This window comes from Equus asinus, chromosome 1 (assembly GCF_041296235.1).
Source record: "Equus asinus isolate D_3611 breed Donkey chromosome 1, EquAss-T2T_v2, whole genome shotgun sequence".
Lineage (NCBI taxonomy): Eukaryota > Metazoa > Chordata > Mammalia > Perissodactyla > Equidae > Equus > Equus asinus.
In genome coordinates this window covers 37,903,461-37,931,333 of record NC_091790.1, presented here as the reverse complement: position 1 = coordinate 37,931,333, position 27,873 = coordinate 37,903,461, and the positions used below count along the sequence as shown (strand labels likewise).

Genomic DNA, 27,873 nt, shown 5'->3' with positions numbered 1-27,873 from the left:
CTGGGTGCTCTCTCTTTAATTAAGGGTACCACTCTCGATCCACTTACCGCCTTGGAAAATTCTTCCAGAGTGACTGCATCTCTTCTTTGCTGAGCCAGTCTGGAAGAGTGGGGTGGGAAGGAAGATCTTGAGAAGGAAAAGACCAGGCTGAAAGCTGGGGCCCCCCCTTCCCTGCTTGGGGCCTGACCAGGTCCCACAGTGGATGCCACACACCACTGGGCACAGCAAACCTAAAAGACTGGCCTTTGACCTCTAATCTGCACACTGAGTGGTTTTGTCAATCCTTAAATTCCTTCTAGCTCTAACCTTCTCTGAATCAAAAGTAAATTAGTTAAAGGTGCTGTTTGCACATGCACACACGTGCGCACACACCTCAGGGCCTTCTTTATCAAATTTGTATTTATCATTATATTTTTTACACATGCGTTTCGTTGTTCAACACACAGTGGCAATTCCGACAGTGCTCCCTTCAAGCCAGATGGGCAGAATCACTAGTGTTGATGAGTAGCAGGTTTATTTGTCCAGGGGAAGCCTTTCAGTGGGGATGCCCTTGTGGCCTCTACACCACATATGGGCCAAGATGGGCCCAGCACTCCTTTCTGGAGCCTAACTGCTACAGTAAGAATGTGCAATCCAGCCGAAAGGCTGCTCAGATCCTCGAGGCAAGAACTTTATCTTTCCTATTTTTCCTCATATAGCAGCATGTGCCTTATGGAGAACATGCCTTAAGGTTTTTCTAAAGCAGGATCAAAATTGCTACCTGAGAATCACAAGAAGATTCCGCTTTGAATGCAAAGGCTTGATTTTATGTCAGGGTAGAATGTCCTTTTTATGAGAAATCTACTTGATCTGGCCCTTTTCGCTCATTAATTCAATTATGCAAAATCAACTAAGTGCCAACACTAAGTTTCTAGGCTCGTGGTGGTGAACATATGGATGCTTGCAGCACAGTGAAATATAAATGTCATCGAGAGACCACACAAATATCGAATTGCTCTGAAGGAAACAAACAGAGTCCGTGATGCATAACAATAGGGGAGGATCAATTTAGACAAGACGTTCATTGTTCGTGGAAAGTGAAGACCTAGAGAATGAACAATGGTCAGCCAAGCAGACAGGGAAGGGAGGATGTCCCAAGCAAAGGAAACAACATGCGCAAAGGGCTGGGGCGTGGGGGGCTATGTTCAAGGAAACGAAAGGGGTTAGTGTAGCTGGAGGATAGTGTGTGAGGGAGAAAGTGAGGAAGGACAGGAGGCTGGAGAAGTGGACAGAGACTAGCTCACGGGGCGCTGTGGAAATAGGTTTGAATTGTATTCAAAATGCAATGGGAAACCATTGCACAGGGCAACACAGTTCAGTTTGTATCTGGCAAAGATAACTGGCTGCTGGGAAAAACAGGTCAGAGGGAAGCAGGGGTATATGATGGAGATGAGTGGGGAGGCAATTGCCAGGTCTGGGCAGAAGATGGTCACTCGACCAGTGGGATGGAGAGAGGTAAATGGATATGAAGCCACAACTTTGGCTCCTGAAGGAAAAGATACAGTAGGAGTTACTGAGGTCTTGGATGTAGGGGAAGAGGGAAGGAAGGAATACAGAGTGAGATGCAAGTTTGGGGCATGAGAAATTGAGATCGTGGGGTGCCATTCATGAAAATACAGAGGGCTGGGAGAGTGGCAGTTTGAAGAGAGTGTAGGGCTGAGTCAGGTTTCCATTTTGAGTGTATACGAGCTATTTCTGGACTGAGCCTATGCCTGTTAGCTGCCGCCTGTTTCTGTGGATACACACGCATGCTGTCTGAGCGCGCTTTGCAGAAGAGGTGCGGCATGGGCAGGAGGAATGCGGGAGAGCCAGCTCTCCACCCCAGCAGACTTGCTGCTGAGATGCCCCAGTGCGATTTGGTGTTTTACACAAGATGTTGAATCTGATATTTGTGAAGTGGACTCTGGGTGCCGACTACACCCTGCGGATAAGTTGGGGGTGGGGAGAGAATTACTATGGGAAAGAGATATCTACACTCTCGGTCATCCTTGGAAGTCAGTGTGAAGGCAGAACATGAGGACTTGGTGATGCCCCTCTGGGATAATTGTGTCTTCTCCATCTAAACATTCCACCTGTCACCTGAGCCAGAGAACAACTCACAGCTCAGCTCGTAAAGCAGCTACTGGACAACAGACCTTTACAAATAGCTCTGGCTCAGGTATCGTTCTTATACTACAAACACATGCACATAGATACCTAATTCACTTGAAACCAACTCAGGTATTTCAGTGTAGTTAAAAAATATGATCTATCCTAAATGACTACTTCATTACAATCACTAAATTCCACTTCTGCCAAATTGGGGAAAAGATCCCTTTCCATTAGTAAAAAGCTAAAATACAGAGACTCCAATCCATTTTACAATCTACAACTCTAAGTAAATATTTCGTTGTGCTCTCTCCACATCTAAGGAAACACTTCAGCGGCCCTTAATGAATAAATAAACATTATCTACAAGGGAACAACAATAAAGACAGCAACTGACCTCTCATCGGCAAAAATGCAGGCCAGAAAATAATATTACAATATCCTGTTCCAAAACAAACCAACATACAAAATACCTTGTTATCTTAGGGGGCCGGCCCTGTAGCATCATGGTTAAGTTTGGCACACTCCAATTTGGCTGCTTGGGATCTGAACCCATGAACCAGGAATATAGGCATATAAACATATGCATATAAACACCTGAATATAGATATATAATTCATTTATAATTCCCAGGCACAGACCTACACCACTCGCTAGCCATGCTATGGCAGTGACCCACACATAAAGTAGAGGAAGATTGGCACAGGTGTTAGCTCAGAGCTAATCTTCCTCAACAAAAACAAAACAAAACAAAACAAAAAAACTTTGCTATTTTAAAATGATATGGCCAAAGAAAATATCCTTCAAAAATAAGCAAGAAAACTACACTAATCAAAACAGTGTGATACTGGCATAAAGACAGATGTATAGATCAATAGAATAAAATAGCCCAGAAATTAATCCCCACATATATAATCAAATGATTTTCAACAAGGATGCTAAGACCATTTAAGGGAGAAAGAACAGTCTTTTCAATCCGTGATGCTTGGGAAACAGTATATCCATATGTAAAAGAATGAAGTTTGACTCTTACCTTACACTAGATACAAAAATTAACTCATAATGGATCAAAGACCTAAATATAAGAGCTGAAGCTATAAACTCTTAGAAGAAAACAAGGAAAAGTTCCATGAATTGAATATGGCAATAATTTCTTAAATACTATACCAGAAGTAAGTCAACAAGAGTAAAAAGAGATAAATTGAACTATAACAAAATTTAAACTTCTGTTCAGTGAAAGACAGAGTGAATAGAGTGAAAGGTAACCTAAAGAATGGGATAAAATGTTTGCAAAATCGTATTCTGATGAGGGGTATATATACATGTATTTCCAGAATATATCAAGAACTCCTCCAACTCAATAACAACAAAAAAAAAACAGAAGTAACCCAATTTAAAATGAGCGAAGGACTTGAATAGACATTTCTCCAAAGATGATATACACATGGCCAACCAACACATGAAAAGATGCTCAACATCTAATCATTAGGGAAGTACAAAAAAACCACAATGAAATATCACCTCCCACCCATTAGGATACCTACTAAGAAAAAAGAAAAAACTGAAACAAAATAACAAGTGTCGGCAAGGATGTGGAAAAATTGGAACCCTCGTACACTGATGGGAATATAAAATGGTGCAGCTGAAATGGAAAACAGTACGACAGTTCCTCAAAAAATGAAAAATAGAATTACAGTATGATCTACTAAGCCCACTTCTTAGTATATACGCAAAAGAATTGAAAGCAGAGTCTCAAGGAGATATTTGTACACTGTGTTCCTAGCAGCATTATTTACAATAACGAACAGGTAGAAACAACCCAAGTATCCACTGGTGGATAAACAAAATGTGGTATATACATACAATGGAATATTATTCAGCCTTAAAAAGGACAGAAATTCTGATACATGCTACAACATGGATGAACGTGGAGGACACTATGCAAAGTGAAATGAGGCAGTCACAAAAAAACAAACACTATGATTCTGCTTATATGAGGGGCCTACGGTAGTCAAATTCATAGAGACAAAAAGTAGAATGACCGTTGCCAGGGGCTGGGGAGAGGGGGGAATCAGGAGTTGTCGTTTAATGGGTACAGAGTTTGAGCTTTGCAAGACGAAAACAGTTCTTGAGATTGGTTGCACAACAATGCGAATGTACTTAACACTACTAACTGTGCATGTAAAATGGTTAGGATGGTAAATTTTATGTTATGTGTATTTTACCACCATATAATATGAAAAGAATTAAGCAGTAAGTCATTTTCAGGAAAAAAAGAAAGCTGAGAGATTTTGTTTCTAGCATAAGTCCACTATAAAAATAGTCAAGGAAGTTCTTCTGGCTAAAGGGAAATGCTGTTAGATTGCAACTTGAATCAATATGAAGAAATGAAGAGTGTAGGAAATGGTAAGTTTGTTATAACTATTTTTTTCTTAATTTCTTGAAAAGATAACTCAACTATCTAGGCAAAAATAATAATATACTGCAGACTTTATAAAGAAGTAAATTGTAAGACAACAATAGAATAAAGGAAGGGGGTAGATGGAAGTTATACTGTTTTAAGGTTCTTATACATGAAGTAGTGTAATACCGATTCAGGATAAATTGTAATAAGTTAAGAAAACATGGTGAAATCTTCAAAGTAACAACTAAAAAAATAAAACAAAGAGGTACAGGTAATGTACCAATAGAGGAGAAAAAATGGAATACTACAGAATATACAACTACTCCAAAAGAAGGAAGGAAAATAAGAAAGAAAAAACCAAAGAAGGTGATGTGATATATAGAAAACAAATCGCAAAACGGTAGTCTTAAATATGATACATTTCATAGTGATAAAAAAAAATTCATCAAGAACAGACAACAATCTAAATACGTATGCGCCTAATCACAGAGCTTCAGAACACATGAAGCAAAAAGAGAAATAGACTAACCCATGAATATAGTTTGATATTTTAACACTCTTTCCTCAAGAGTTGATAGAACAAGTGTACAAAACTATCAATCAATTGGACCTAATTGACGTTGATGGAATACTCCACACAGGATTCACATTCTTGCAAGGACATGTGGAACTTTCTCCAAGGTAGACCATATGTTGGGCCACTAAAAAGTCCATAAATTTAAAATAATTAAATTGTACAAAATATGTTCTCTGACTACAATCAAATTATGTTAGGAATCAATAACAAAAAGATATCGGGAGAATCTCCAAATATTTGGAAATTAAATTGTGGGATGTAGCTAAAGCAGTGAAAGAGAAAATAAAGAAATTTAATGAACCAAATCTATTTCTTTAAAAAAAACAATAAAATTGATACACTCAAGCTGGATTGATCAAGAAAAAGAAAAGAGAGAAGATACAAATTACCAATATAAAGTGTAGAAAAGAGACACCACTACAGATATTACAGACATTAAAAGGAAATAAGATATTATGAAAAACTTTAGTCTAATAAATTCTACAACCTAGATAAAATGGACAAATTCCTTGAAATACACAAATTAGCAATACTGACCCATAAAGAAATTTAAAAACTGAATATCCCTATATCAGTAAAAGGAATTGATTTTATACTTAACCTTCCCACAAAGAAAACTCCAGACCCGGATCCTATCAAATATTTAAGCAGAGAGTTTATCTATTGCACGAATCTCTTCCAGAAAAGAGAGTGTTAAACACTTCCAAACTCATTTTACAAGAGTAGCATCACCATAATATGAAAACTAGACAATGATATAACAATGAAAGAAAACTACAGACCTATGTCCACGATCATAGATGCAAAAATCCTTAACCCAATATTAGCACATCAATTCCCCAAAAAGAATAATATATCATGACCAATTGGGGTTTATTCCAGGACTACAAGATTGGTTTAACATATAAAAATCAATCAATGTAAGTCATCATAGTAACAGAATAAAGGAGATAAACCATATGATCATATTAACAGACATAGCAAAATCATTTGACCAAATTCAATGCCTATTCATGATAAAATTAAACAAATTAGAAATAGAAGGAAACTTCTTCAATCTGATATGGAAAAAAGCTTACAATTATGATCAAACTTAATGGTTGAAGCCTGAATACTTTTCTCTTATGACTGAGAACAAAGATGTCCGTTCTCCCAACATCTATTCAACAGTGTACTGGATGTTCTAGCCACTGTAATAGGACTAGAAAAGAGAAGTCAATTAGATTGAAAAGAAAAATTTTACACCCTCTTTATTCACGGATGACGTGACTGTGTACATAGAAAATCCTATGAAATCTACGAAGAAATATTAGAACTAATAAGAGAATTTAGAAAGGCCATAGGCTATATAATCAGTACACAAAACATAATTTTATTTTTATATTCTAGCAGCAATTGGAAAACACAATTTAAAAATAATATCATTTATTTGGGCATCAAAAAAATAAAATATTTCAGGGTAAATTTACCAAAAATATGAACAAGTTCTGCACACTTTAAACTACAATGCAACTCAGAGAGAAATTTTTAAAGACCTAATAAATGGAGAAATATATCATACTCATGGATTGAAAGTTTTAATATTGTTAAGATATCAATTCTCCCCAAACTGATTTATAGATGTAACATTATTCCTGTCAAAATTCTAGCATCGTTTTTACAGAACTTGAGAAGCTTAATCTGAAATTTATACAGAAATGCAAAGGACCTACAATAGCCAAAATAATTTTGAAAAACAACAAGAAAGGTAGAAGAATTACAATACTGGATTTTCAAAACTTACTATAAAACCACAATAATCAAAACCATAGACCAGTTCTGACATAATGATAGACAAATAGATCAGTGAAATACAATAGAGAATCTATCAATACTAAACACATAGATATCGTCAATTGATTTTTGACAATGGTAAGAAGGGAATTCAATGAAGAAAGGACAGTCTTTCAACAAATGGTGGTGAAAAACCTGGCTATTCATAAGGGGTGAAAACATGAATTCTGACTCATATTTTACACCACACATAAAAATTAATTTGAAATGGATTATAGACCAAAATGTAAGAGCTAAAACTTTTAAAATTCTAGTAAAAAATAAGAAAAAAGTCGTGTTAAGCAAAGATTTCTTAAACAGGACACAAAATCATGAACCATAAAAGAAAAAAGAATGATAAATTATACTTAAACAAAATGTAAAATTTTTGCCCTTCTAAATGCATGGTTAAGGATATAAAAATGCAGGACACAGACTGGGGAAAACAAATTGTAAAACATATATCTGATGAAGGACTTGTATTCAGAAGATGAAAACAACTCTTTGAACTCAACCATAAGAGATCACCTGATTTTTTTAAGGGACAGAAGAGTTGACTAACACTTCACTAAAGAAGACAGGCAAATGGAAAATAAGCACACGAAAAGATAAACATCATTAGTCATTGTAAGAAATAAAAATTTAAACCACAATGAGATACTACTATATGTCTGCTCGAGTGGCTATAATTAAAAAGACTCACAAAACCAAGTGTCAACATGTATGTGGAAGAAATGGAACTCTGAATCATTGCTGCTGGGAATGTAAGAAGATTCTGCAAAGAGCTCCAGGACCCAATTCCAACCTGTGTGTGTGTGTATCTGTTTGTGTGTGTGTGTGTTTGTGTAGGCTTACTCACACCAACAAGCAGTTCTTGGACTGCCAATTCTGATACTGTCTACCTGGAGATAGCATCCGATTCCACAGCTAAAGGGCTCAGTCCCAACAAGACTGTCCTCTACGTCGGACGCCTGTCACAAGCTCAGGTTGCTTCTTGATGAGGATTTTAGGCTGGTTACTTTTAAAACTACAGATGAGAAGCAGGCTCCGAGGACTGGAATTTTGCTTGCCCTTTTGAGAGACATTTGTGAAGGAAATGGGGGATGAGCTTGTAGGGACCTGAAATTGGCCACCCCAAGATATGACTCTTTAGCATCGGGATTGTTTTGGGCTGATTGCTTTTGATAAACTGGGACAGGGAAGGAGGCTCTGGGGAATGGAACTTGCCCTTGTTGGGACACATTTACATTTGTAAGGTAAATCTCTATCTGTAAAAGGTGCCTCCCTCTCTTTACCAGAAAGAAGAAGAGAGATGACCTTATCCCTAGAAACTGTTAATGGGGAAGGCAAGAACTTAAGTTGGTTGCTGTCTGGCAATCTCATGTAACTGATTTAAGGGGGTGGCTTCTGACCTTTACTTAATCCGATTCGATTCTTGTCTAAAAGTCATGGGATCACCCAACGACCAGACCCCACCTGCACTGATACCATTTTAACTTTTTTTCACGTTCCTTCCTTTGTCTTCGTAAAGAGATGACTCACATACCTATGCCTTAAATTTAGCCCTAACCCTCAACTCGGGGCAGCAGCAGGAGCTCTGACTGCCCGTGGGTCCTGTCCCCACGCACCAGCTCTGCCTGCCCATGGGTCCTGTCTCCATGCCAGCGGGGGCAGCAGAAGCAGCGGCAGCAGAAGCTCTGACTGCCCATGGGTCCTGTCCCCATGCTATTCTATTCTCTAAGTAAAACAGCACTACTGCCAGATCTTGAGAGTCCAAGAAATCTTTCTTTCGACTCCTCGGCTCACCGACCCCGCATCACTTCTGACGGACAGGCTACCGACGACCCCCTCCAACTCAGGATGCCAGCGCAAGTCCAGTTTGTTACCCATCCTTCTGAGCAACTGGCTATTGTCAACACAAAATAAACAATAGCCATTTTACAGATATGAGAGAGAGGTGAGTTTTACTTCAGCCAAACTGAGGGTTATAACTCAGGAAGGCTCTTCCAGAAAGGAAGAAAGTGTTCTGGAAAAACGTGGTTTTCAGTACCCGCTTATACATTTTTAGGACAAAGAACACACATTAAACACGCCCAAGATACATATTCAAAGTTTGCAAAGAGATATTCAGTTGCAAATTAGCAGGTCAACATGACCCTGATGTCCAGGAAAGGGGCCTAATCCCGGCATTACCAACAGGGCATTACCAATAGGGTGCAGGAGGGGAAGTATGCATCTTAAGAGAGTGCATTCTTTAATGGTTAAAGCAGATGTACAATGTATGTTTGATAGGCCATTACGTCAGGCTTCTTTAGTTCAAGCTGTGTCAGTTTTGAACCCGAATAGTTAACCCACACACCTCAATATATGAAAATCTCTTGTGACTATAAATCAGAGGTTCCCACGACCCCCTCCTCAGATTCGATTAATTTGCTAGAATGGCTCATGGAACTCAGGAAAACCCATTTGCTCACTAGATCATTGATTTATTACAAAAGACACGAATCAATAGCTGGGTGAAGAGATACATAGGGCGAGGTCCCAAACAAGGGAGCTTCTGTCCTCATGGGGCTTGGGGCCTAGCACAGTGGCACATGGAAGTGTTCTGGTTCCCCAATGTGGAAGCTCTTGGAAAAGGCTGACAAGCCGTCCTTTAGATTTTTATGGAGGCTTCACCACCAAGTCATGATTACTAAGTCATTGGCCATTGGCAATTGATTCAACCTCATTTATCCCTCTCTTGAGGGACTGAGCTTTATTGAGGGCTCAGCTAAATTTGGGAACTATACATTTCTTGTTGTGCTCATTGGCATGGCATTCTCCCGGACACCGAGGCAGGAAACCTTGACATCATTGATTTATGATATTGCTTTATTCCTCCCTCTCACATCTTTTCACACCCCACGCTCTTTCCCTTTTAGTCTTCCACAATTCAGGCCCTATCAGAGAAAACCTAAGCTACACTAGCGTTGCCCTGTTACACCCCAATGGGAGTCATTTGCCCACTGCAAGACATGCCAATAGTCAGGAGGCAAAGTGGTAGAAGAGAAGAGAGAAAGGGTTTTATTACAGCTTGCTAGTGAGGGGGAGATGGCTGACTAATGTCCAAAAGAACCATTATACAGAGCAAAGACTACAGGCCAGTTATACAGGGGGTTGGTCTGGAGAGGGGGGTTTAGGCATCTGGTTCCTGGGTGAGGCAGATATCTAGTCTCTGGGTGGGACAGACATCTGGCCTTAGTTTCTGATAATCTTCTTTTTTTTCTGGATATGCATCAGAGACCAGGGCAACGCCCTATACCCTGATTTAGTTTAAAGATAATAAGAATCAATGGTCTCTTTTCTACAACATGTCTTCCCTTATGTCCACCTTGTGTTGATCTGGTATCTAACCCAGTGGGGTCTCTGCCTCCAGTCTCTCCCTTCCATACTTATTTTCCTAACACGAACACTTAGATATTTGTACATTTGTGTTAAAATCTTCAATGGTTCCTGGTGTTGGGTGCCAGTTAAACTGAAAAGCTTGGTTAACAGAACCCACCTCCCCTCTCAGACCACATTGGAAGCCAGAGCACACTGGCACCTTCGTGGACCAGACATTAGCTCAGCTCATCCCGCGGTCAGGCCTTCACCCAGCTAAATATAAACGAGTAAGAACTGACATTTATTGAGTCTTATGATGTGTGAGACATTGTTCTAAGCACCTGACCCATGTTGGCCCCTATAATTCTCATAACAACCTCTGGGATGGGTTCTACTTTTCTCATTTGATAGGCAAGGAAAATGAGATAAAGAGAAGCCAAGTAAATTGCCCCACTCAGAGTTAGTGAATGAGAGCCCAGGATTCAAAGCCAGGCATTTGGGCTCCAAAACCACACATTTCAACCCTACACTAAGAACAGGTACTTTCTTGGCTTCTAGTACCTCTGTCTTTGGGTCTGCCTGTCCAGGTCAAAAACCTTAATTGTGCAACCCACCCTCAGCATGGCCTGAGAGAATGTTCGTTTTCCTTCTGGTTCAGAGAGCTACACGCAATCTTGAAGCAGAACTCCCCTCCCCCTCCCCTCAACTGTATTCATTGGGGTCCAACCCCCCGCAGCAGCCCCTGTCGTGATGTCTCTCAATGCTGTGCCCATGTGTCTGTCCCTCCTACACAGTAGTGAGAAATGGTACTAATTTTTAAATGCTGGAAATAAATCTTAGGAAGCTAAAAAAAAGAGAGAAAAAAGATCGGAAGGGAAAATCTCATCCTTGTGATGAGTAAGTGGTCCCCTAAAAGATGATTTCCATCTTTCACAGGGCTCTGTAGCCAATTTCAACACAAAACCATCTTTACCTATTTTATTAATATCTAACCCAGTTCTGTCGGATTGATTCTCACTTGCAAAAAAGACTTGTTCTTTTATTCCTTTTCTCAAGAAAATCGTGGTTCGAGAAAGAAATCTTTAAAGCATTGGTTTTATCTTCCCCCCGAAGCTGGCTTCCCCTTTCCAAACCAAAGGTACCCTTTTATTTCACCCAGCACATTTTTTCCAGGACTTTTTAAGCGAGTTAGAGGTTAGAACCACCTCTGCTATCTGAGACGCTCTTAAGATTCCGTTCTAGATGTCATCCTTATCAGCTGGAGTGTGTCTACCAAGTCGTATAGCTCTTATACAGAGTCCAAGAGAAATGCTAATATTCTGCAGCTTTTGAAAGCGAAGTATTTCAGGCACAGCTCTGCCCTTGAGGTACTTCTTTCTTCCCTCAAGACAGAGCGAAAGGGCTTGCCACGAAGAGCTCGAAACTTCCACCTTCCCACGCCTCAGTGTGAAAGCGCCATGGCACATTATCCTCAAAACAAATTTCTCTCTGACTTCAGTGACACCAAAATGCACAGCAAACAATGGTGCTGGCGTGGTTCCAGTGTTTCTGGACACTGCCTTCTAACATAGAGTGAGTTCACAGAGGCTGGGGTTTCATTTTTGAGGATAACGGATACTTTAAATACTGAACGCTTTTGTGTCTACACATGCAAAGTAAAGCAATGAATTGGGACAGTTATCCCTGTAATTCTACTGCGCCCTTTCCTCCACATACATATTTGGCTTTAGTTAGTTGAACGTTTCCAACAAAAAGTGTCTTTTTCCCCTAGGATAATTGCTTCATTTCTCTACTTTACTTTCTATATTAAATTCAAAGTATTCCCTAGTCTATAGATATAGGTGAGAGAGACTTTTGCCAATAAATTATTTTGGAAGCAACACATTTCTTTCTCCCAGTGGAGAGCATGATAGCACCTCAAATATGGTTCAAAACAGGCAAAAGATAGTTTGCCTGTGAGGTCAGAATCCTAGCCAGGCAAAGACATCCTGTCCTCCAGCCTCCAGCCTCCAGCCCCGAGGAGCAGGGAAGACAGTAGAGGCCCTGTCACCCGGGATTTGACAGAAGTTGTCATCCAGTAGTCAGGAACACAATTCACCTGTGGCCTGAGTGTTATCATCAGATGTGTCGACAGGTGCCCGGCGGGGGAGGGAGGCAAGGTCTTCCATGCCAGCTGGTGAAAGGCTGGAAGGCTCGCTCCCTTCTCATGCAGCAAGAGTGAAATCCTGCTGTCAGCATCACTGATGGGCAGGAGGCTTCTAAGACATGGGCAGAAAGTTCCTAGACACTCTGTGGCGTCCTTCACCGGGCTTCAGGGTGGAGCGAGGGATTAGCAGGATGGAATTTGAATTGAGCTCTTGTCTTCAGTGTCGGAGCACACACATTGTGTGATTAGCTGGTGACCGCAGGGCCTGGATGAATCACCCATCCCAATGTGCTTTCCTTAGTTCAAGGAAAAAGGGCTGTGGTTTGGCAGGTGAGCCAAGTGATCCTTTTGTTATTGTCGCTTATCCTTTTCACTAAGCTATGAAAGGAATGCGTCACTTTCTTTCAAGACTGTGTAGACATAGATAAGGACTTGGTCTCAGGAACCCTTAATGAACTACAGTTGAGTAAAAGAAACACTTGCTTAAAATACACATTAAGTTCATTCTCAGAATACTTATAATATGCCAGAGTCTCTGAAAATGGCTGATGTTTAGTGCTATGAAACACAGGACAGGGGAGCGTCGTTCTGAAAGACCTCGCACAGACAAAGGGGAAAACTGTATGTTTTTTATTGTATTGTGGCTACGAGTCCAAGGTTTCAGACTACAAGAGACTCACAAATGTTCTTGTTCCCTTGGTACCGAGCAGGAGGGCTTGTTGGTTCCAAATAAACGCCAAGGGAGGGAGCGTGGGTGTATTCTGCTCGGAAGTCAATTCTTTCGTAAACCAGCTGATAATGAAAACAAGATGCCTCGTTTCTGGAAATGAGGAATCTACGGGCCATCTAACTGAGAGATGTCAAGAGGCTCCATTCATGAAAGCTGTGAGGAACCAGGTGACCGGTTGGAGCCGTCTGTGATGAATGGCCCGAATATGAGGTCTGTTACCAAGTCCTGGGAATTGTCAGCAACTCATGTGGCCACAAGGATGGAAGAAAATTATTTCATGATGCTAAGGGTTTTGTTTCCTCATTATAAATCAGTATTTGTTTATGTCAGTTTACCTTAAAAGGAACATTTAGTCACATAAGACATTTTATTGTAATTTAGTATAGCTTCCGTCCCAAAGCAGCAGAAGGAGGTGGAGATGCAAGGCTCTGTGGGGAACGAGTCCTGGCTCAGAGGGTGGATGTTCAGTTCGGTGCTCAGGAACACCAGCCACTCGCTGAAGGCCTGCAGTCTTCCTTCCCTTCCTCCATCAACAGGTTTAGGGATCCCGGAAAACTATCCCTCGCTTAAACTTAATCCGTATCTATCTACCTTCTTGTCCAGACTCTGCCATTTTCCTGCTAAAATCTGTGTCCACCCATTCAGTCCCTTCTTCCATTTCTGAAGTTTGCGCTGCACCTCCAGGTGGGACCTCCCCTTTCAAAGTCTCAGTCTCCCTTCCACTCCTCCTGCTTCTCCTCCACTCCCTCCTTCTTCCTCCTTTCCTTCCCCTGGCCACGCTCTCCCACTACCCTCTGTCCCAAATTCAAATTCAGCAGGTTGGTTGATGTTGTCTTCTTCTCAGCCCTTCTTTGATTTTCGATACCTTTTTTTTATTGTGGTCACATTGGCTTATAACATTATATAAATTTCAGGTGTACATCATTATATTTCAACTTCTGTATACACTACATCATGCTCACCACCAGAAGTCTACTTTCCATCCATCATGGTACAAATGTGCCCCGTTACCCTTATGCCCTCCCGCCACCCACTCTTCCCCTCTGGCAGCCACCAATCTGTTCTCTGTGTCTATGTGTTTGTTTTTTGTTTGTTTGTTTTTTATCTTCCACATATGAGTGAAATAATACAGAATTTACTTTCTCTGTCTGACTTATTTCGCTTAGCATAGTACCCTCCAGGTCCATCCATGTTGTCAAAAATGGCAAGATTTCATCTTTTTATGGCTGAGTAATATTCTAATATATAATGATCTTGGACACTTCTGACCACTATATCCTTTTTAAAATAATTCCTTTGCCTTCCATGTCTCAGCCTTTCTCTCTGTCTGATGCTATGTCACCGCTGCATCTCCCTTCATCTTCATCCTCCCATACCTTACCTGTGGGTGCCTTCAGGTCTCTATCTTCGGCACGCTTCCCTCTGCCCATCTCCTTCCCAGGACCTTTCATTTACTCTCCCACTCCATCTAAACCCTCATTACAAGCATTAATCTCTTACGTGTCTATAGTCAATTCAACCAACTCAACTCGTGTTGAGCCCCATCTCATGTGTCCAACTGCCTACAGGATAGCTCTCATTGTCTGTCCTGATGGTACTGTAAGCTGAAAATGTCCAAACTTAGCATCTTCCCTCCTAAAACTACCTCCCTTCCCAGTGGCCCCATTTCTGATACCTCTCATCCCACTTCTTGTCTTTGACATTAAAACCCCTGACATTGGAGTCTTTCCTATTCCTTGATCTTCATATCCAAGCTGTCATATTTCTCACCTCACCAGGGATCTTCTGTACAGCCTTTCTTTGCCCCCTTTCCCAAGCTACAATTTTCATTTGGTTTCTTCCCTCTCTGACCGTTATTCCTACATCTCCTCTACCAGTGTATCTTCTGCTGCTCCTTCCTGCACCGGGCCAGCCTTTGATCCTCCATGTTTATCCCTCTGCCCATCGTTGCAGCAAGCCCATGGTGGCAACTATAACCTTGCATGAGAACTCACAAGTCTCCCAGCAGGCTGCAGGATTGAGTGTTTGACCCTAACTATAGCACTTACAGAGTATTCGCCGCCCATCCCTCAGACCTGTAGATTCTTCCTTTGCAATGTCTTTGACATTTGCTTTTTCCTTCCCATTCCCACTCCCATCACCTCATCTCAGGCCTGTCCCGGTCACCTGGACGGTGGCAGCAGCTCCCCAATAAGTCTTCATCCAGGCACCCCTTTTCAATCCACCACCATCATCATCATCCTTGCTATGGTTCTCTGTGTCATGGTTTATGGAAGGCTTTCGTATATATTCCTATCACATCATCTTCATACTATCTCTTGGCAGCATAGAGAGGAGAGGAGCATATGAATAAACTACAGATGGTGAAACTAAAGTTTAGGGTGGTTCAATGGTTGCCCAAGATTTCAGGGCTGGAGACTGGCAGAAACAGGACCCACACCCTTCAAGTCCTAGAATCTGAGCCCTGTTTAGCTTTTCTAAGCTAAACAACAATCATAGCACTTAGCTGCTTAACTCTTCCAACGGCTCCTCGCTGTCTCCAAAAATGTCGTTGGCCTGGTTCTCAAGGCGGAACCTCCATGTTCTGGTTCCAAATTACTCCTCCAGGTTTTTTTCCTGGAAAAATAAACTAGTTCCTTATGCACAATATCTGTACACCATGCTCCAGGAAAAGGAAAACTATAGGACTCTTAGCTCATCTCCCAGCTTCAGCCTATTTTGCAGTCTAGTCTCCTCTGGAAGTATGAGTGAGATCATGTCATTGCTCTGCTCAAAGTGGTCAGAGTAAGTACCAAGCCGTTACCACGGTGTGCAGAGCCCCACAGGATGTGATCCCAACGCTCTCTCTAGCCTCGTCCCCTGTACTTCACCCCCTCAAACACTTGCCCCTTTGGCTCGTCTGTGCTCCTCACACACACCCAGTGTGTTCCCTCCACGCTTGTTATTCCCTCTGCCTTGGGGTTTCAGCCCCTGAAATCTGCATGGTGGCCTCTCTCTCTTCCATCAAGTTTTGGTTTGTCAGAATGGTTTTCCCAACTACCCTCTTTAACACAACACTTCCCTTGTCACTCTCTGCCCTCGTATTCTGCTTTACGTTTCTTTTCAGTGCCTAACACCACCTGGTATGTTATAGTTTTCTTTGTTGAGTGTCTTTCTCCTGCCACCAGAAGGTAAGGCCAGTGACAGCAGGAACTGTGTGCGTTTATTTTATTCCTGGATCCTCAACACCTAGAGCCAAGCCTGCCTGGTTCACAGTAGATGCTCAATAAACATTTGCCAAAAGAATCAATGAAGGAAAACGAGGCTGCTTGTCATTCACTGTGTCCACATTCTTATTCACGCTGCTCTTTCTACCTGGAATGTGTGAGGTGTCACTTTGCACCAGACCCTGTGAAAGAACCCAATGCCAGGCCACCTCAGTCATCAATGGTCAGTTCATGGACCAAATGTCATACCTCCTGAGCCTCCCTGATCACTTCGTCTGAAAGTGGGTCCAGTCTGAACATGGACTTACTCTCCTCTATACTCCGATAGCAATGTCTTCATGTCCCTTTTGTGATATTTATTGCATCCTATCTGTCGCGTGGATGTTTGTGCATGTATTCTAGCTGCCGGATCAAACCAGACTCTCCTAGGGGCAAAGACCTCTCCTTGTGTCTGTAACGGCTCTGAGCACGTACCTCAACACATAGTATTTGTGTAAGTAGGGTAGTATTTATAAATATATCAGGAGAGTATGACTACATATTCAATTAAATATACAAATAGAAAAATAAATATCAATGAAAGACAATAGGATAAGTATAAAAGCATACGTAACAAAGGGAAGAGAAAAATGGAAAGAAAAACCAAGAGAAGCATAGATTTATGATCCTTTCAAAGGATACACACCCGTCTTTGGGTTCAACTCTTTCCTTGAGAAAATGACCTGGGGAATATGATTGGTTAATTTAAGATGACCTCAATGTCAATTTGCTTATTCAAAGTAAAGGGCCGGGCTGTGGAAGCTGGGAAAGCTGAGATAAGGACAGATAGCTATCAGTCTTCCGTGTGAGGAGGCTGCTTTGCGAATGCCCACAATTGTCAGCACTTTTCCCGGCTGGCCCTGCTGACTTTTTTCTGATGGACCCGTGCACCACCAGAAAGTTCACTGACCCTCGGCAAGCAGAGGTCGTAGGTTCATTTCCCAGCGTCACCAGGGATCACTCCAGACTGTGCACTGACCCAGCTCAGGGCCCAGTGGTCAGCAATGTCAGCCAGCAGGAGCAGAGCAGGGGAACGGTCACTGAATAATCCATAACTTTATTGCAGAGCGCTGCAGGGTGCCTCTGGGGTGAAAAGGTCAGAAGCGGGAGGCAGGGGTGGAGGTGGAGGAGGTCTCTCAGCACTTAGGGGACAGCAATATCTTTTCCTGGTTTTCCCGGTGATGGGGCAATGGGACAAGTCCACAGAGAGCAGACTGTAGCCTGGGTCTGAAGGCAGACCAGGATAGCCCAGGCCAGCCCGGCCCACTTGGCCCTTCACAGAGAGGTGTGGCAGTTATAACAGCTGTGCTGGCAGCTGGTCAGCAGCAGTTCTGGCTTTGTTTCCTGCTGGCCCAATGCCAGCACCCTCTGTGTTCACCTCAAGCTCGTCGGCACCCGTCTCCTGTCCGCCTCTACCCTCACTACCTCCTTCGAGAGGCAGTATGGCATAGGCACTAAGTATGGCATCTATAAAAATTCAAGTCCTTGTGGAAAGCCAGATACCCCCGCACCCCAGTGTTCCCATCTATAAAATGGGTGGGATAACGCTTATGTCCTCTAAGCCTCAAATGAAGTGCTTATGAGGAATTGCCTCGTAGACTATAGTGCTTACGATTCTGATGTCAGCTTTCTTCAATCTCCCGGTTTATTCACTCCTTGCCATCCTCGTCTTTCCTAATCTGTCCTTTTACAAATCTATTCTAATGCGATCAAATTATATTTGTAAAAATGCAATTAAACCAAACAGAAAGGCACCAAATTGCTCTATGCTTACGCGTATAAACCAAAGCCAAAATTTCATTTTTGTTCAATATTCCAGGATATTACAGATATTGTGCTTTAGAATATAAAAATATTGGTTAAAATTGATTGAAATGAGGTTGCACTAATTTTATGTCAAATCCCCTTTGGTGGGTGCAGGAAATGGAGCCTGGTCAGTGGGTCTGAGTGCCAACGGTGACTTTTACAAAAGCAGAGTCCCAGGTTGCCTTTGTGGTGTGAAATCCAAGCGCTGGCAGGAACCGTTCTGGACCAGCTTTATACCTCCTTCTCAAAAACGTCTCTCTCTCTAGCCAACACACAACACCTAAAATGTCACCATCACTTAGATAAGGCAAGAGTTTCAGGCCAAAAGGAGAAACTCACGGGCACGAATGAATGCTAGCTCCTTTCCAACTAAGAAAAACAGCTTTCTAGAGAAAGACACAGATGATGAACAAATGTTTGTGCATCTGACACGGAAGAAGAACCTGCTAAAAAATGTTTGTGAAAGGAAAAAGAAAGGAAGCAATTAGACACTGCTTTTGTCCTCTAAGTTTATAAAGTTCTAAGGGGGTAGATAAATGCTGGTGCGCTAGCTCCAGAATTAGAGTTCTGTCTAGTGTGGGCATCCTTGGATGGGTACCCAGAAGGAGTACCTTACCTAACCAGCCAAGGAGACTACAGGGGGTCCTGGACGCCTGAGGGGAGGTGGGGGAGGTTTGGAATTAGTCCAAAGGAGGAAAAAGCACTCCCCAGTCAGGTGGACTGTGCTTAATGCTATCCTTGTCAATGGCTGAATTTGGTCTGGTCATACAAGATTAATGAGAAGGAGAAGACGCGATCTAGGATTCATTGCGTCCCATTCTCATCAGAACAGCTACTATTTATGGATTACTCACTCTGTGCCAAGTGCTGCTCTAAGCACTTTCATTTAAGCCTTTACAGCAACTTTATGAGGATGGACTGTCCCCATTTCACAGATGCAGAAACTGGAGCCTAGAGTCATTAAATTAACTGCCACAGGGCTGCCAGCCAGTAGGTGACAGAACCAGGATTTGAACCCAGGCACTCAGACTCCAGAGTCCACTCTCAGCCAGATGCCTGACTACCGTGCAAGGTACTTTACACAAGGCCAGTGGCAGTTTTCTCCTCTGGGACACTGACACCGCCAGAACTACATCCTTCTCATCTCTACCCTCACCTGCCAGCTCCCCGGGGCACAGCCTAGCTCCATCTCATTTCTCTTTTATTCTCCTAAAGGCCAAATATGTTTTTAAGAGTGCCCACAGCAAGGAGCTAGGCGGAGGCTGGAGTCTCCATCTTCCATCTACCCTGAAATGGGGGCCAGGCCTTAAAGCCACTGGTGGGAAGGGCCCACAGGACCCAGCAGTCCTGTGGCCAGAGCTGGGCCCCCCAACCCATCCAGGAAGGAAGGCGATGTGAGGACTTGAAGTACCATGGGTTTCCAACAGCTGTTTCTCTTCAGACACACACACATACACACGTGTACACGCACACACGTGCATGCATACACACACACCAGGGAGCAGAGAGACTTGCATGCTTCTTGGTCTCCCCAGTGATCACATGGGTAAGTTACTGATTCTGCTTCCATGACTGAATTGCTCATCTCTGCGTCATTTTACGTTGCTCTCTTCCCTCTCCACTGGAAAGCTGGGCTCCCCTCCGGCATCCTACCCGGGTCCATTGACCCTGTGCAGAATGAGTCTTCTTCTCAGTTTCGAGAAGTTTCAGAGTTTGCAAAGAAGAGGTCAGGCTCCTGTGTTCCTAGAGGGCCTCCAGTGAACAGAGTCTGTGAATTTGAGAGCTGGGGGTCCATTGTCCTAACCCAACAGCATTGTAATTACCGAAATCTCCAAAGTATGAGCTCCAGGAGAATGGGGCAATTCCTTGTCCATTTTTATTTCTCCAGATCCTAGAATGAGGCCTCGCATATGGGAAGGACATAGGAATGGAATGTGAGCCCAAACACCACCCTGCCTTCACGGGGCTCACACTCACTCAGGGAGAACGAGACACGTGCATTTCTAACTAGACGTGGAGAAGCTTCGGATGAGGACAGGGGTCGGAGGAGGAGGAAATGACGTCTGGTTGGGCAGATTCAGAAAGACTCTGGCGCTGGAGATGTGCTTTGTAGGACAAGTAGGATTTCAGTGGGCAGAAGAATAGGCGTGAACAAGGCATGCTCCGGGAAAGCATGGGAACATTCAGGAAACAGGACGTGGTTTCCTTTGGCTAGAGCACGAGGTGCATAGAAAAGAGCAGTAGGAGCCAGAGGGAGGGCAGGGTTTGGGCCAGGCTGAGAGGACATGGCGCCTCCAGCAGTGAGGAGCGGTTGGGAAGCAGGGAGGCCAAGGTGAAGGGAGCTGGCTGGCTTCCGTGTTGCCCCACCTCCATTTCCCATCTGGTTCTGAGAATCAGTTGTTCTGTGTTAAGTGGATGGAGGGACTTTCCAGGCCTCCTATCTGTCCTTGCAACTAGACTGAGTGGAGCCTGCAACAATGGCTTTCTATTTAGGACCAGAAATCAGGCCTTGGAACGGCATTCTCCAAGGAGGAGGAAGAGAGTGGATTGTTATCTATTTGTGGAAAGACTCTATGGGGAGTGTTACCAATCTGATTCTATCGAACTCCAGTAGGCTGCTTTCTTTTATTAATAACATAATCCTTTGGTCAAAAAGCATATACTCAACTCCCCAAATCTGAATTTTTCAACTGGACTCCCAAGTGGGGAATGCTGAGGTGTAGGAATAATTGGCAAGCCTGCAGAGGTTTCTAGAAATAAGGCAAATGAGTAAAAAGTCTTCTCCATGTAAAATATTAAAATGTTACAAATAAGGCAAAAGTCCCCTTTGACCAACCCCTGCTCCAGCCTGGCTCCTCCATCCGTCCTCTCTCATCCCTTCTACTGAGTTAGCCATTATTATCATTCTACTGTAGAGATTTCCAGAAACTTTTCCTATGTATTTGCATACTTAGAAAATTTATACTCATGCTTTGTGTTTATATACCTAAATGTGTTGTTTATGTGGTTTGGAAATTAGTTTTTGAAAAGCCTGAAAACAGAAAATGAACAGAACACTGAGTGCATGCTGCAGTGGACATATGAAGCTTTTCATACTCTATAAATAAAAGTATTTTCCCACTTAATCTCGGATTTTCCTTCCATGCACAGGAACATGTAGAAGGACAAAGTTGGTCCTGTATTTCCCTTCTGGGATTTTTTACCCCTTTCTGGAAATCTCTGCTAGACTCCCAACCCCACACAATCGTTAGCACATCAAATAGGTATAAGCAGAGGGAGAAACCCAAGATGGTCAGGGCTGTCATCCATTCTGCTCATAGAGAAGTGGCTCACCCTCTCTCAACCAACTACTGGAGGGCTGAAGCTGTGAGGGTCCCCCAACACCTGCACCCACGTTTTCAATAAGAAAAACCTGTCTCACCTCACGGGCGCGGGAGTTCGTCTCCACAGCTTGCTTAGGTCTCTAGTTTGATGGTGATATTGGGCAAGTTCTCTTGCTGTCTTTTAACTCAAAATTCTCTTCTCATACCAGGAGACACAGGGTTCAAAAGCCTTGCAGATAGAGGCTCCCATCAAGAAAGACAAACAGACTGGTTAGATAACTCCTAGACTGGAAACGTTTAGGTGAATTATTAATAAATTTAACAATAAGGAAAACTCCTCCCTTGGATGATAAAGCGCATCTCTTGAGCACTCTCGAGTTCTTTTGTACTTCCTGTGACTCCTAAAAGTCTTAGTTCCCATAGCATAAAACTTAGAAAGTCAGAATGCATTTTCATGTCACCTGTCGCCAAAGATCAGCTCTCGCTCTGGATGCGTTAACTGCTGATTCTTATTCTGCCTTCCAACAGTGACACAGCTCATTTAACCTGTGAGAATTTCATGAGAGGGCAGGCTAAGGGCACGTCATCCCCCGCTGCAACTTGTCTTCCTCTTTATTCCCACGTGGTCCATCTTGGTTATTGTCAGATATTACAAAAATTTCTCCTGCTTTCATTGTAAAGGCAAATGACAAATTGCTTTGGGGTCAGGTTTTATGAAGATGATAAAATCCTCTAATGGGTTTCAGGTGCTTTACCATCAGTCACGAGGCCATCCGGAGGTCACTGCACGGATATTACCATAGCTCAGTGATATTGATGCGACAGGTGTGCCTGATGTTTTTCTTCTATCATCTCTTTTAAAGGATTTCCATTGAAATCTGGGGGTCTTAGATGCTGAGATTTGCTATACGAAGGGAAAATGATTTTACCTTCCACCCTTTCTCAAAGATTCTATTTCTGATGTGACTTTATAATCCTCTAGAGCAATCTTCCCAGCTGCCTCTCTTGTGCTTGAAGCGATGCATCTCTGCTTAGCACCAAGCACGGTTCCTCATCAGTACATGGACCATGTCTGATGACAGTGTTCCAACGGCCGGCCAAAGGCAGCATTGGCTCTGGATGTCAGAAGGTCCTTTGACTCCTACAGCTGCCCTCTTGCATGTGAGTGAGTGGTGAGGCAGCGCTGCGGATTCTGGAATCTGAGGTCCAATCTGATGCAGCAGCATCAGGAAAATCCATTTTAAAAGAGAGAGGATTATGCTATTCTGAAATAACACTTTCTGTTATGCCAGTCTTGTAAATGACAATATTTCCACTATACTCCACTGTAACTTTTGCTTAATTTTAAAGCTTCACATTAAAATGTTCAAGATTTTTGTTAAAATAGTTATCTCCAGCGTACTCTAAACTGGACGAGTGAAGGCAATGGGCTTGGTGTTTCCTTTATCACACATCAGAGTGACAAGCACACCCAGTGGGTGCCTCTGGAGCATCTCAGAAGGCATACATGGTAGAACTCTGTGTAAATAACAGCATTTGCCCACTTAAACCAATACTGTCATTCTCAGAAAGCCAAGGAGGGGCAGTGTGGCAGTGCCTCATAGAACATCATCTTCACCCTTGGTCTACACAGCTCCTTCCCGGGCAGAACACCACTCTTGTCCTCCGCCCCAGCCTCCCACCCATCCCACCTCATGTCTGGCTGAGTAGAAGAATGAGCCCCCTGTTCTCAGCAGCTTACCCCAAGTGGCTGCCTGACAGCCCCTCTCCAGCAGCTACAGCCAGCGATGACAAGGATTGTGGCCTCTCCACGCACCCCCCAGAGGCTGGCAGGCCCCAGGCCACACCCCATCAGAAGCTGGGTCTAGACCAAGCCCAACCAAAGGGTCTCCGTATAACGTCACTTCTCCGTCTGGTGTGGTTTCCTCTTCTGAAGAAAAGGCCTTTCAGGGAGTTCAGCCTGCCTTGAAAGTGCAGCTTCCCTTCTACCAGGAGGTTATTACATGCCATTATGTTACACATCGCTTCACAGCACATCCATCACCAGCATTACGGCATCAGAGTCACATAGAACTGCACTCAAATCTGAGCCCCCCAGCACCTTCTCGCTGGGTGGCCCTGGGAATTCCCAACCTTTCTGGTCCTCCATTTCTTTATCAGTAAATTGGAGCTGAGGGCGACCACGATGTGACATTTCTTTCATAAGGTTCTCGGTTGTACTAAATGAAATAATCCAGGCAAACACTTAGCAATACGTAGCAATATAGAAATATCTGAATAAACAGTGGCTGTTATTAAATTTTCTTTTCCACCTCCCATGTTCTTTCATACACTCTATAGTACATAGTATATATTTTTTTCCTTTTTAAAAAGTATTAAACAGTGCTAGACAGTGGGGTGTTGGAGCACATGTCAGTCATCCAGATACTAAATAGACCTTGGTTTCATAGTGGATTAATTGTCTGTGTTCCATTATGGAGAAAGCAGTAAACTAAAAGAAACTAACCTATCAGAGACACAGGCAATTTTTCAAAGTGACTTCTATGATGAGCCTTGAGCATCGGTTCAGTCTGCCCTCGGGACGATCTTCCTCAGCATTACACAGTAAGAATGAATATTCAGAAAGGAGCTACCACAATACCTGGATCAGTGAGAAAAAGACCCAATTATCTTAAGATGACATTTTAAGGCACTGGTATGTCTAAAGGTTTTCTATACGGTGTATTGCAAAGGAACAGAAGTTCTGGTGACCCAAAATTTCAGTAAGCCATAATATCCCATTACCCAAGGTTTTATTTAATCCAGACTTTACTAAACTGAGTGGGTAAAGAACATTTGTGGATTGGAAGATTTCTGGCTCATGTGGTTGAACTAGTGTACATCACATTTCTTTTTTCTGTCCTCCTCTGAGACTATGTCATTAGTCGTTATCAATGGCTTAGGCCCTGGAGTAGAACACAGAAAATGCATAATCCCCAGATAATATGCTCCATGCAAAGCATTTTTTCATGCTATAACGTTAACCCTGAACAGACTCTTCTGAGGCAAATATTAATACACAGAAATTACTAATTCCTTTCTATTACTGGAGAAATGAAAGATAGTAAGTAGTTGAAAGGCAGCTTGAAATTCACAATAAGAGCTACCCCTTTCTGACTAACATCCACGTTTAGGTCTGCGGATCCCCCATCACCTCTCCTTACCACCTTGCCTTTGAAGACTCGTGAAGAGCTGCCGTTCTGACTTCCCCTTAACCTGAACGTTACTGATTGAAGGGAGAATGACCATTTCAGAGAGGGTGTGCTCCATCTCCCGGGTGGAAACACAGTAGCCCATTCACTGCGCTGATCTCTGACTCATAATGCAGCTGCTTAGATTTATGACCAGTTGATGGATTTAAGGGCTGTTGGCTCTTTTGTTGAAATTCATATTAGTAAAGAAGGGGGCTCTATAAAAACTTACTGTTGCATGGAGGGAATGCATGAAACATCACAGTGCAAGCATTATGATGTCTTCACAACTAAAGTAGGGAAAACACGCTTTCTTTCACCAAGTTCTGCAGTCTTAAAAGCAGGTAGGCTTTGAAGGAATTTACCCATAAAATTTGCAGGACAAACTAAACTCCAGCAATTATATATAAATTCCTGTTTTTGTCTTACCCACCACCACTACCAAGAAGTTACTGCTACTGCCGAGACATACATTCTTGTTTTTTTTAAAGATCAGACACAGACACCCCGAGGTGGAATTCTGGGAGGTTCTTCTCTGGTCCAAGTTCTTAATTTATGCCTACACGCAGCAAATATCAGTCTCCAACTACTTAGGAGAAATCAAAACTTGCTTATGCAATACAGTAACATAAAACTCTAAAAGAACATCCAAACTTGTAAGGCAGATGACCCAATCCTCTTTCTGCAGAAAATTTTCTCTGGCATTAGGAGCTAGCCAGGCTCTCAATGTACAATAGAGGCTGTGAGATGTCAGGCAAAGGGCATTCACATTTGTTGCATATCTGCTATGTTGTAGGCACAATGTCTATCTTATTTTAGTTATCAATGCAATGATGCTTCAAGGTATGAATTTACTCTATTGTATGCGTGAAGAAACTAAGACCGATAGAGGTTAAGTAACAAACTCGTCAGGGTCACCTTAAGAAATTGTGGTAGGCAGAATTCTGAAAATGGCTCCTAAAATTCCATGCCCTGATTCCGAGAACCTGTGAATATAATGAGATACCACTCGCCTGATTATGTTATATCCTGTGGCTCAGTTGACATTAAAATAAGGAGATTATCAACAGACTTGATTTAGTCACATAAATCCTTAAGGGCCAATTGCTTTCTCTGCCCATTACTGGAAGAAGAAGATGGAGAGATTCAAAGCAGGAAAACGCCTGATGTACCACTGCTGGCTCAAAGATGGAGGATGGAGCCGGCCACAAGCAAGTACTAAAGAGATGCCTCTAGAACCTGAGGATGACCCTTGGCTGACAGCCAGCAAGGAAACCAGGACCTCAGTCCTACAACCACAAGAAACAGAATTCTGCCAACCATCTGAATGAGCTTGAAGTGGATTCTTTCCCAGAACCTCAGATGAGAGCACAGCTGGCCAACACCTTGCATGTGAGGCCCTCAGTGGAGAACCCAGTTGAGTGATGCTGATTTCTGACCTAAGGAAATTGTGAGATAATAAATGAGTATTGTTTTAATCTGCTAAATGCATGGACATTTGTTATGCTGCAATAGAAAACCAATACAGCTACTAAGTGGAGGAGCTGAGATTCAAACTCAGATCCATTTGGCTTCAACCAAGTGGATAAGACAACTTCCAGTCTAATCACAAAACTGGCTTCAATTGGTTAACGTGGAATAAAGAACTAACTCATTTCCATAACAGTTTGGAAAAATCAGCTCTCGGCTTAGTATTGATCTTCTTCCCTGTGCCTGACTTCATCCTCAGGAGTATCCACATTTCTGCTGACGAACCTCTAGCCATCAATATCATTATTCATATTGTGTTATTACCTTCATTGTATCATGCTTCCCGATTTTTTAAAGTGCTTTCCCATTTATTATCTAATTTTCTCTTCACAACTACACTGCAAAGCAGACAGGGTAGGAATTATCCTCGTCATTTTCTGGATGAAAAAGCTGAGGAGCAGGGGAGTTAACTAGTTTCCCTAATCACCCCATCAGTCAGCAGGAGAGCCGGGAACCAATTCTAGCTCTCCTCCCACTGCAATCAGTTTCCTAGAGATTAAGAAACCAAAATGCAGAGAAATTGGGTGATGAGCCCGAGGTCACAAATCTACTGGCCCCACAAATCCTGATCCCCACAGCACTGACCTGGAATTCCTTCTACCTCGGTTGTCTGACCCCAATTGCTCTGCCTCCTGCAGCCAATGACTCAGATCAAGCACCCACTGCCTCCATCCAAGCGACACCCTTCTGACTTGGGTCCCCTCCTCACTCAAGCCCCTCCAACCACACAGACCTTCTTCCCAGTGGCTAACCCCTCAGGCCTCAGGGCCTTTGTACCGGCTGCAAATGTTCTCTCTCCTGGCACCTTCCCTTTTGCCATGTTAACTCCTACTCATTCTTCTGATTCTGGCTCAAAGGACGGTTTTAGCGACAACTCCCCTGAACCTCTAGGGTAGGTTAATTTCTCTGTGTACATCTTCATAACATCCTTTAACTTCCACGGTCGGCGATTTATACTGATTTGGGTGTTACGTCACTGAGGTCTGCTTCCTCCATCACACAGCGGTTCCATACAGACTGGAACAGGATCACTTTTACCCACCTGTGCCTCTTATGACTTTTAAGGTTGTTCTCACATCAACTGCAAAATGTTGTTTAAAATGTTTGGTAGGGCCGGCCCCGTGGCCGAGTGGTTAAGTTTGCGCTCTCCGCTGCAGGCAGCCCAGTGTTTCATTGGTTCGAATCCTGGGTGCAGACATGGTACCGCTCATTGAGCCATGCTGAGGCAGCGTTCCACATGCCACAACTAGAAGGACCCACAACTGAGAATATACAACTATGTACCGGGGGGCTTTGGGGAGAAAAAGGAAAAAAAAATAAAATCGTTAAAATGTTTGGTAATAGGAATAAAAGAATCTAGAACTGGGTTTTCATATTACATATTTAATAAGTTAAAATATGAACTTTCAAACGTAGCTCCGTGTAGTTCAATCAATCCTGTAAGCCAAATAGAAAATTTTTGAAAAATTTAAATCCCATGAAATCAAAAAAAAAAAGGAAAATTTGTTTTGAATGGGGTACATTGATACTGGAAAATATGAAGACCTTAATTTTTTTATTTTTTTAAAGATTGGCACCCG

At 42.7% G+C, this 27,873-nt stretch overlaps 1 long non-coding RNA gene across 1 annotated transcript; it reads right to left on the bottom strand.

Moving 5' to 3' along the window:
• Positions 1 to 47: 47 nt before the first annotated feature.
• LOC123281696 (uncharacterized) lies at positions 48 to 24,861 on the bottom strand. The gene is made up of 4 exons (XR_006521359.2): positions 24,737 to 24,861; positions 24,040 to 24,174; positions 21,632 to 21,776; positions 48 to 99 (listed from the first exon to the last, which is right to left on the bottom strand). It is a non-coding gene; the product is annotated as an uncharacterized lncRNA (long non-coding RNA).
• Positions 24,862 to 27,873: the final 3,012 nt, after the last annotated feature.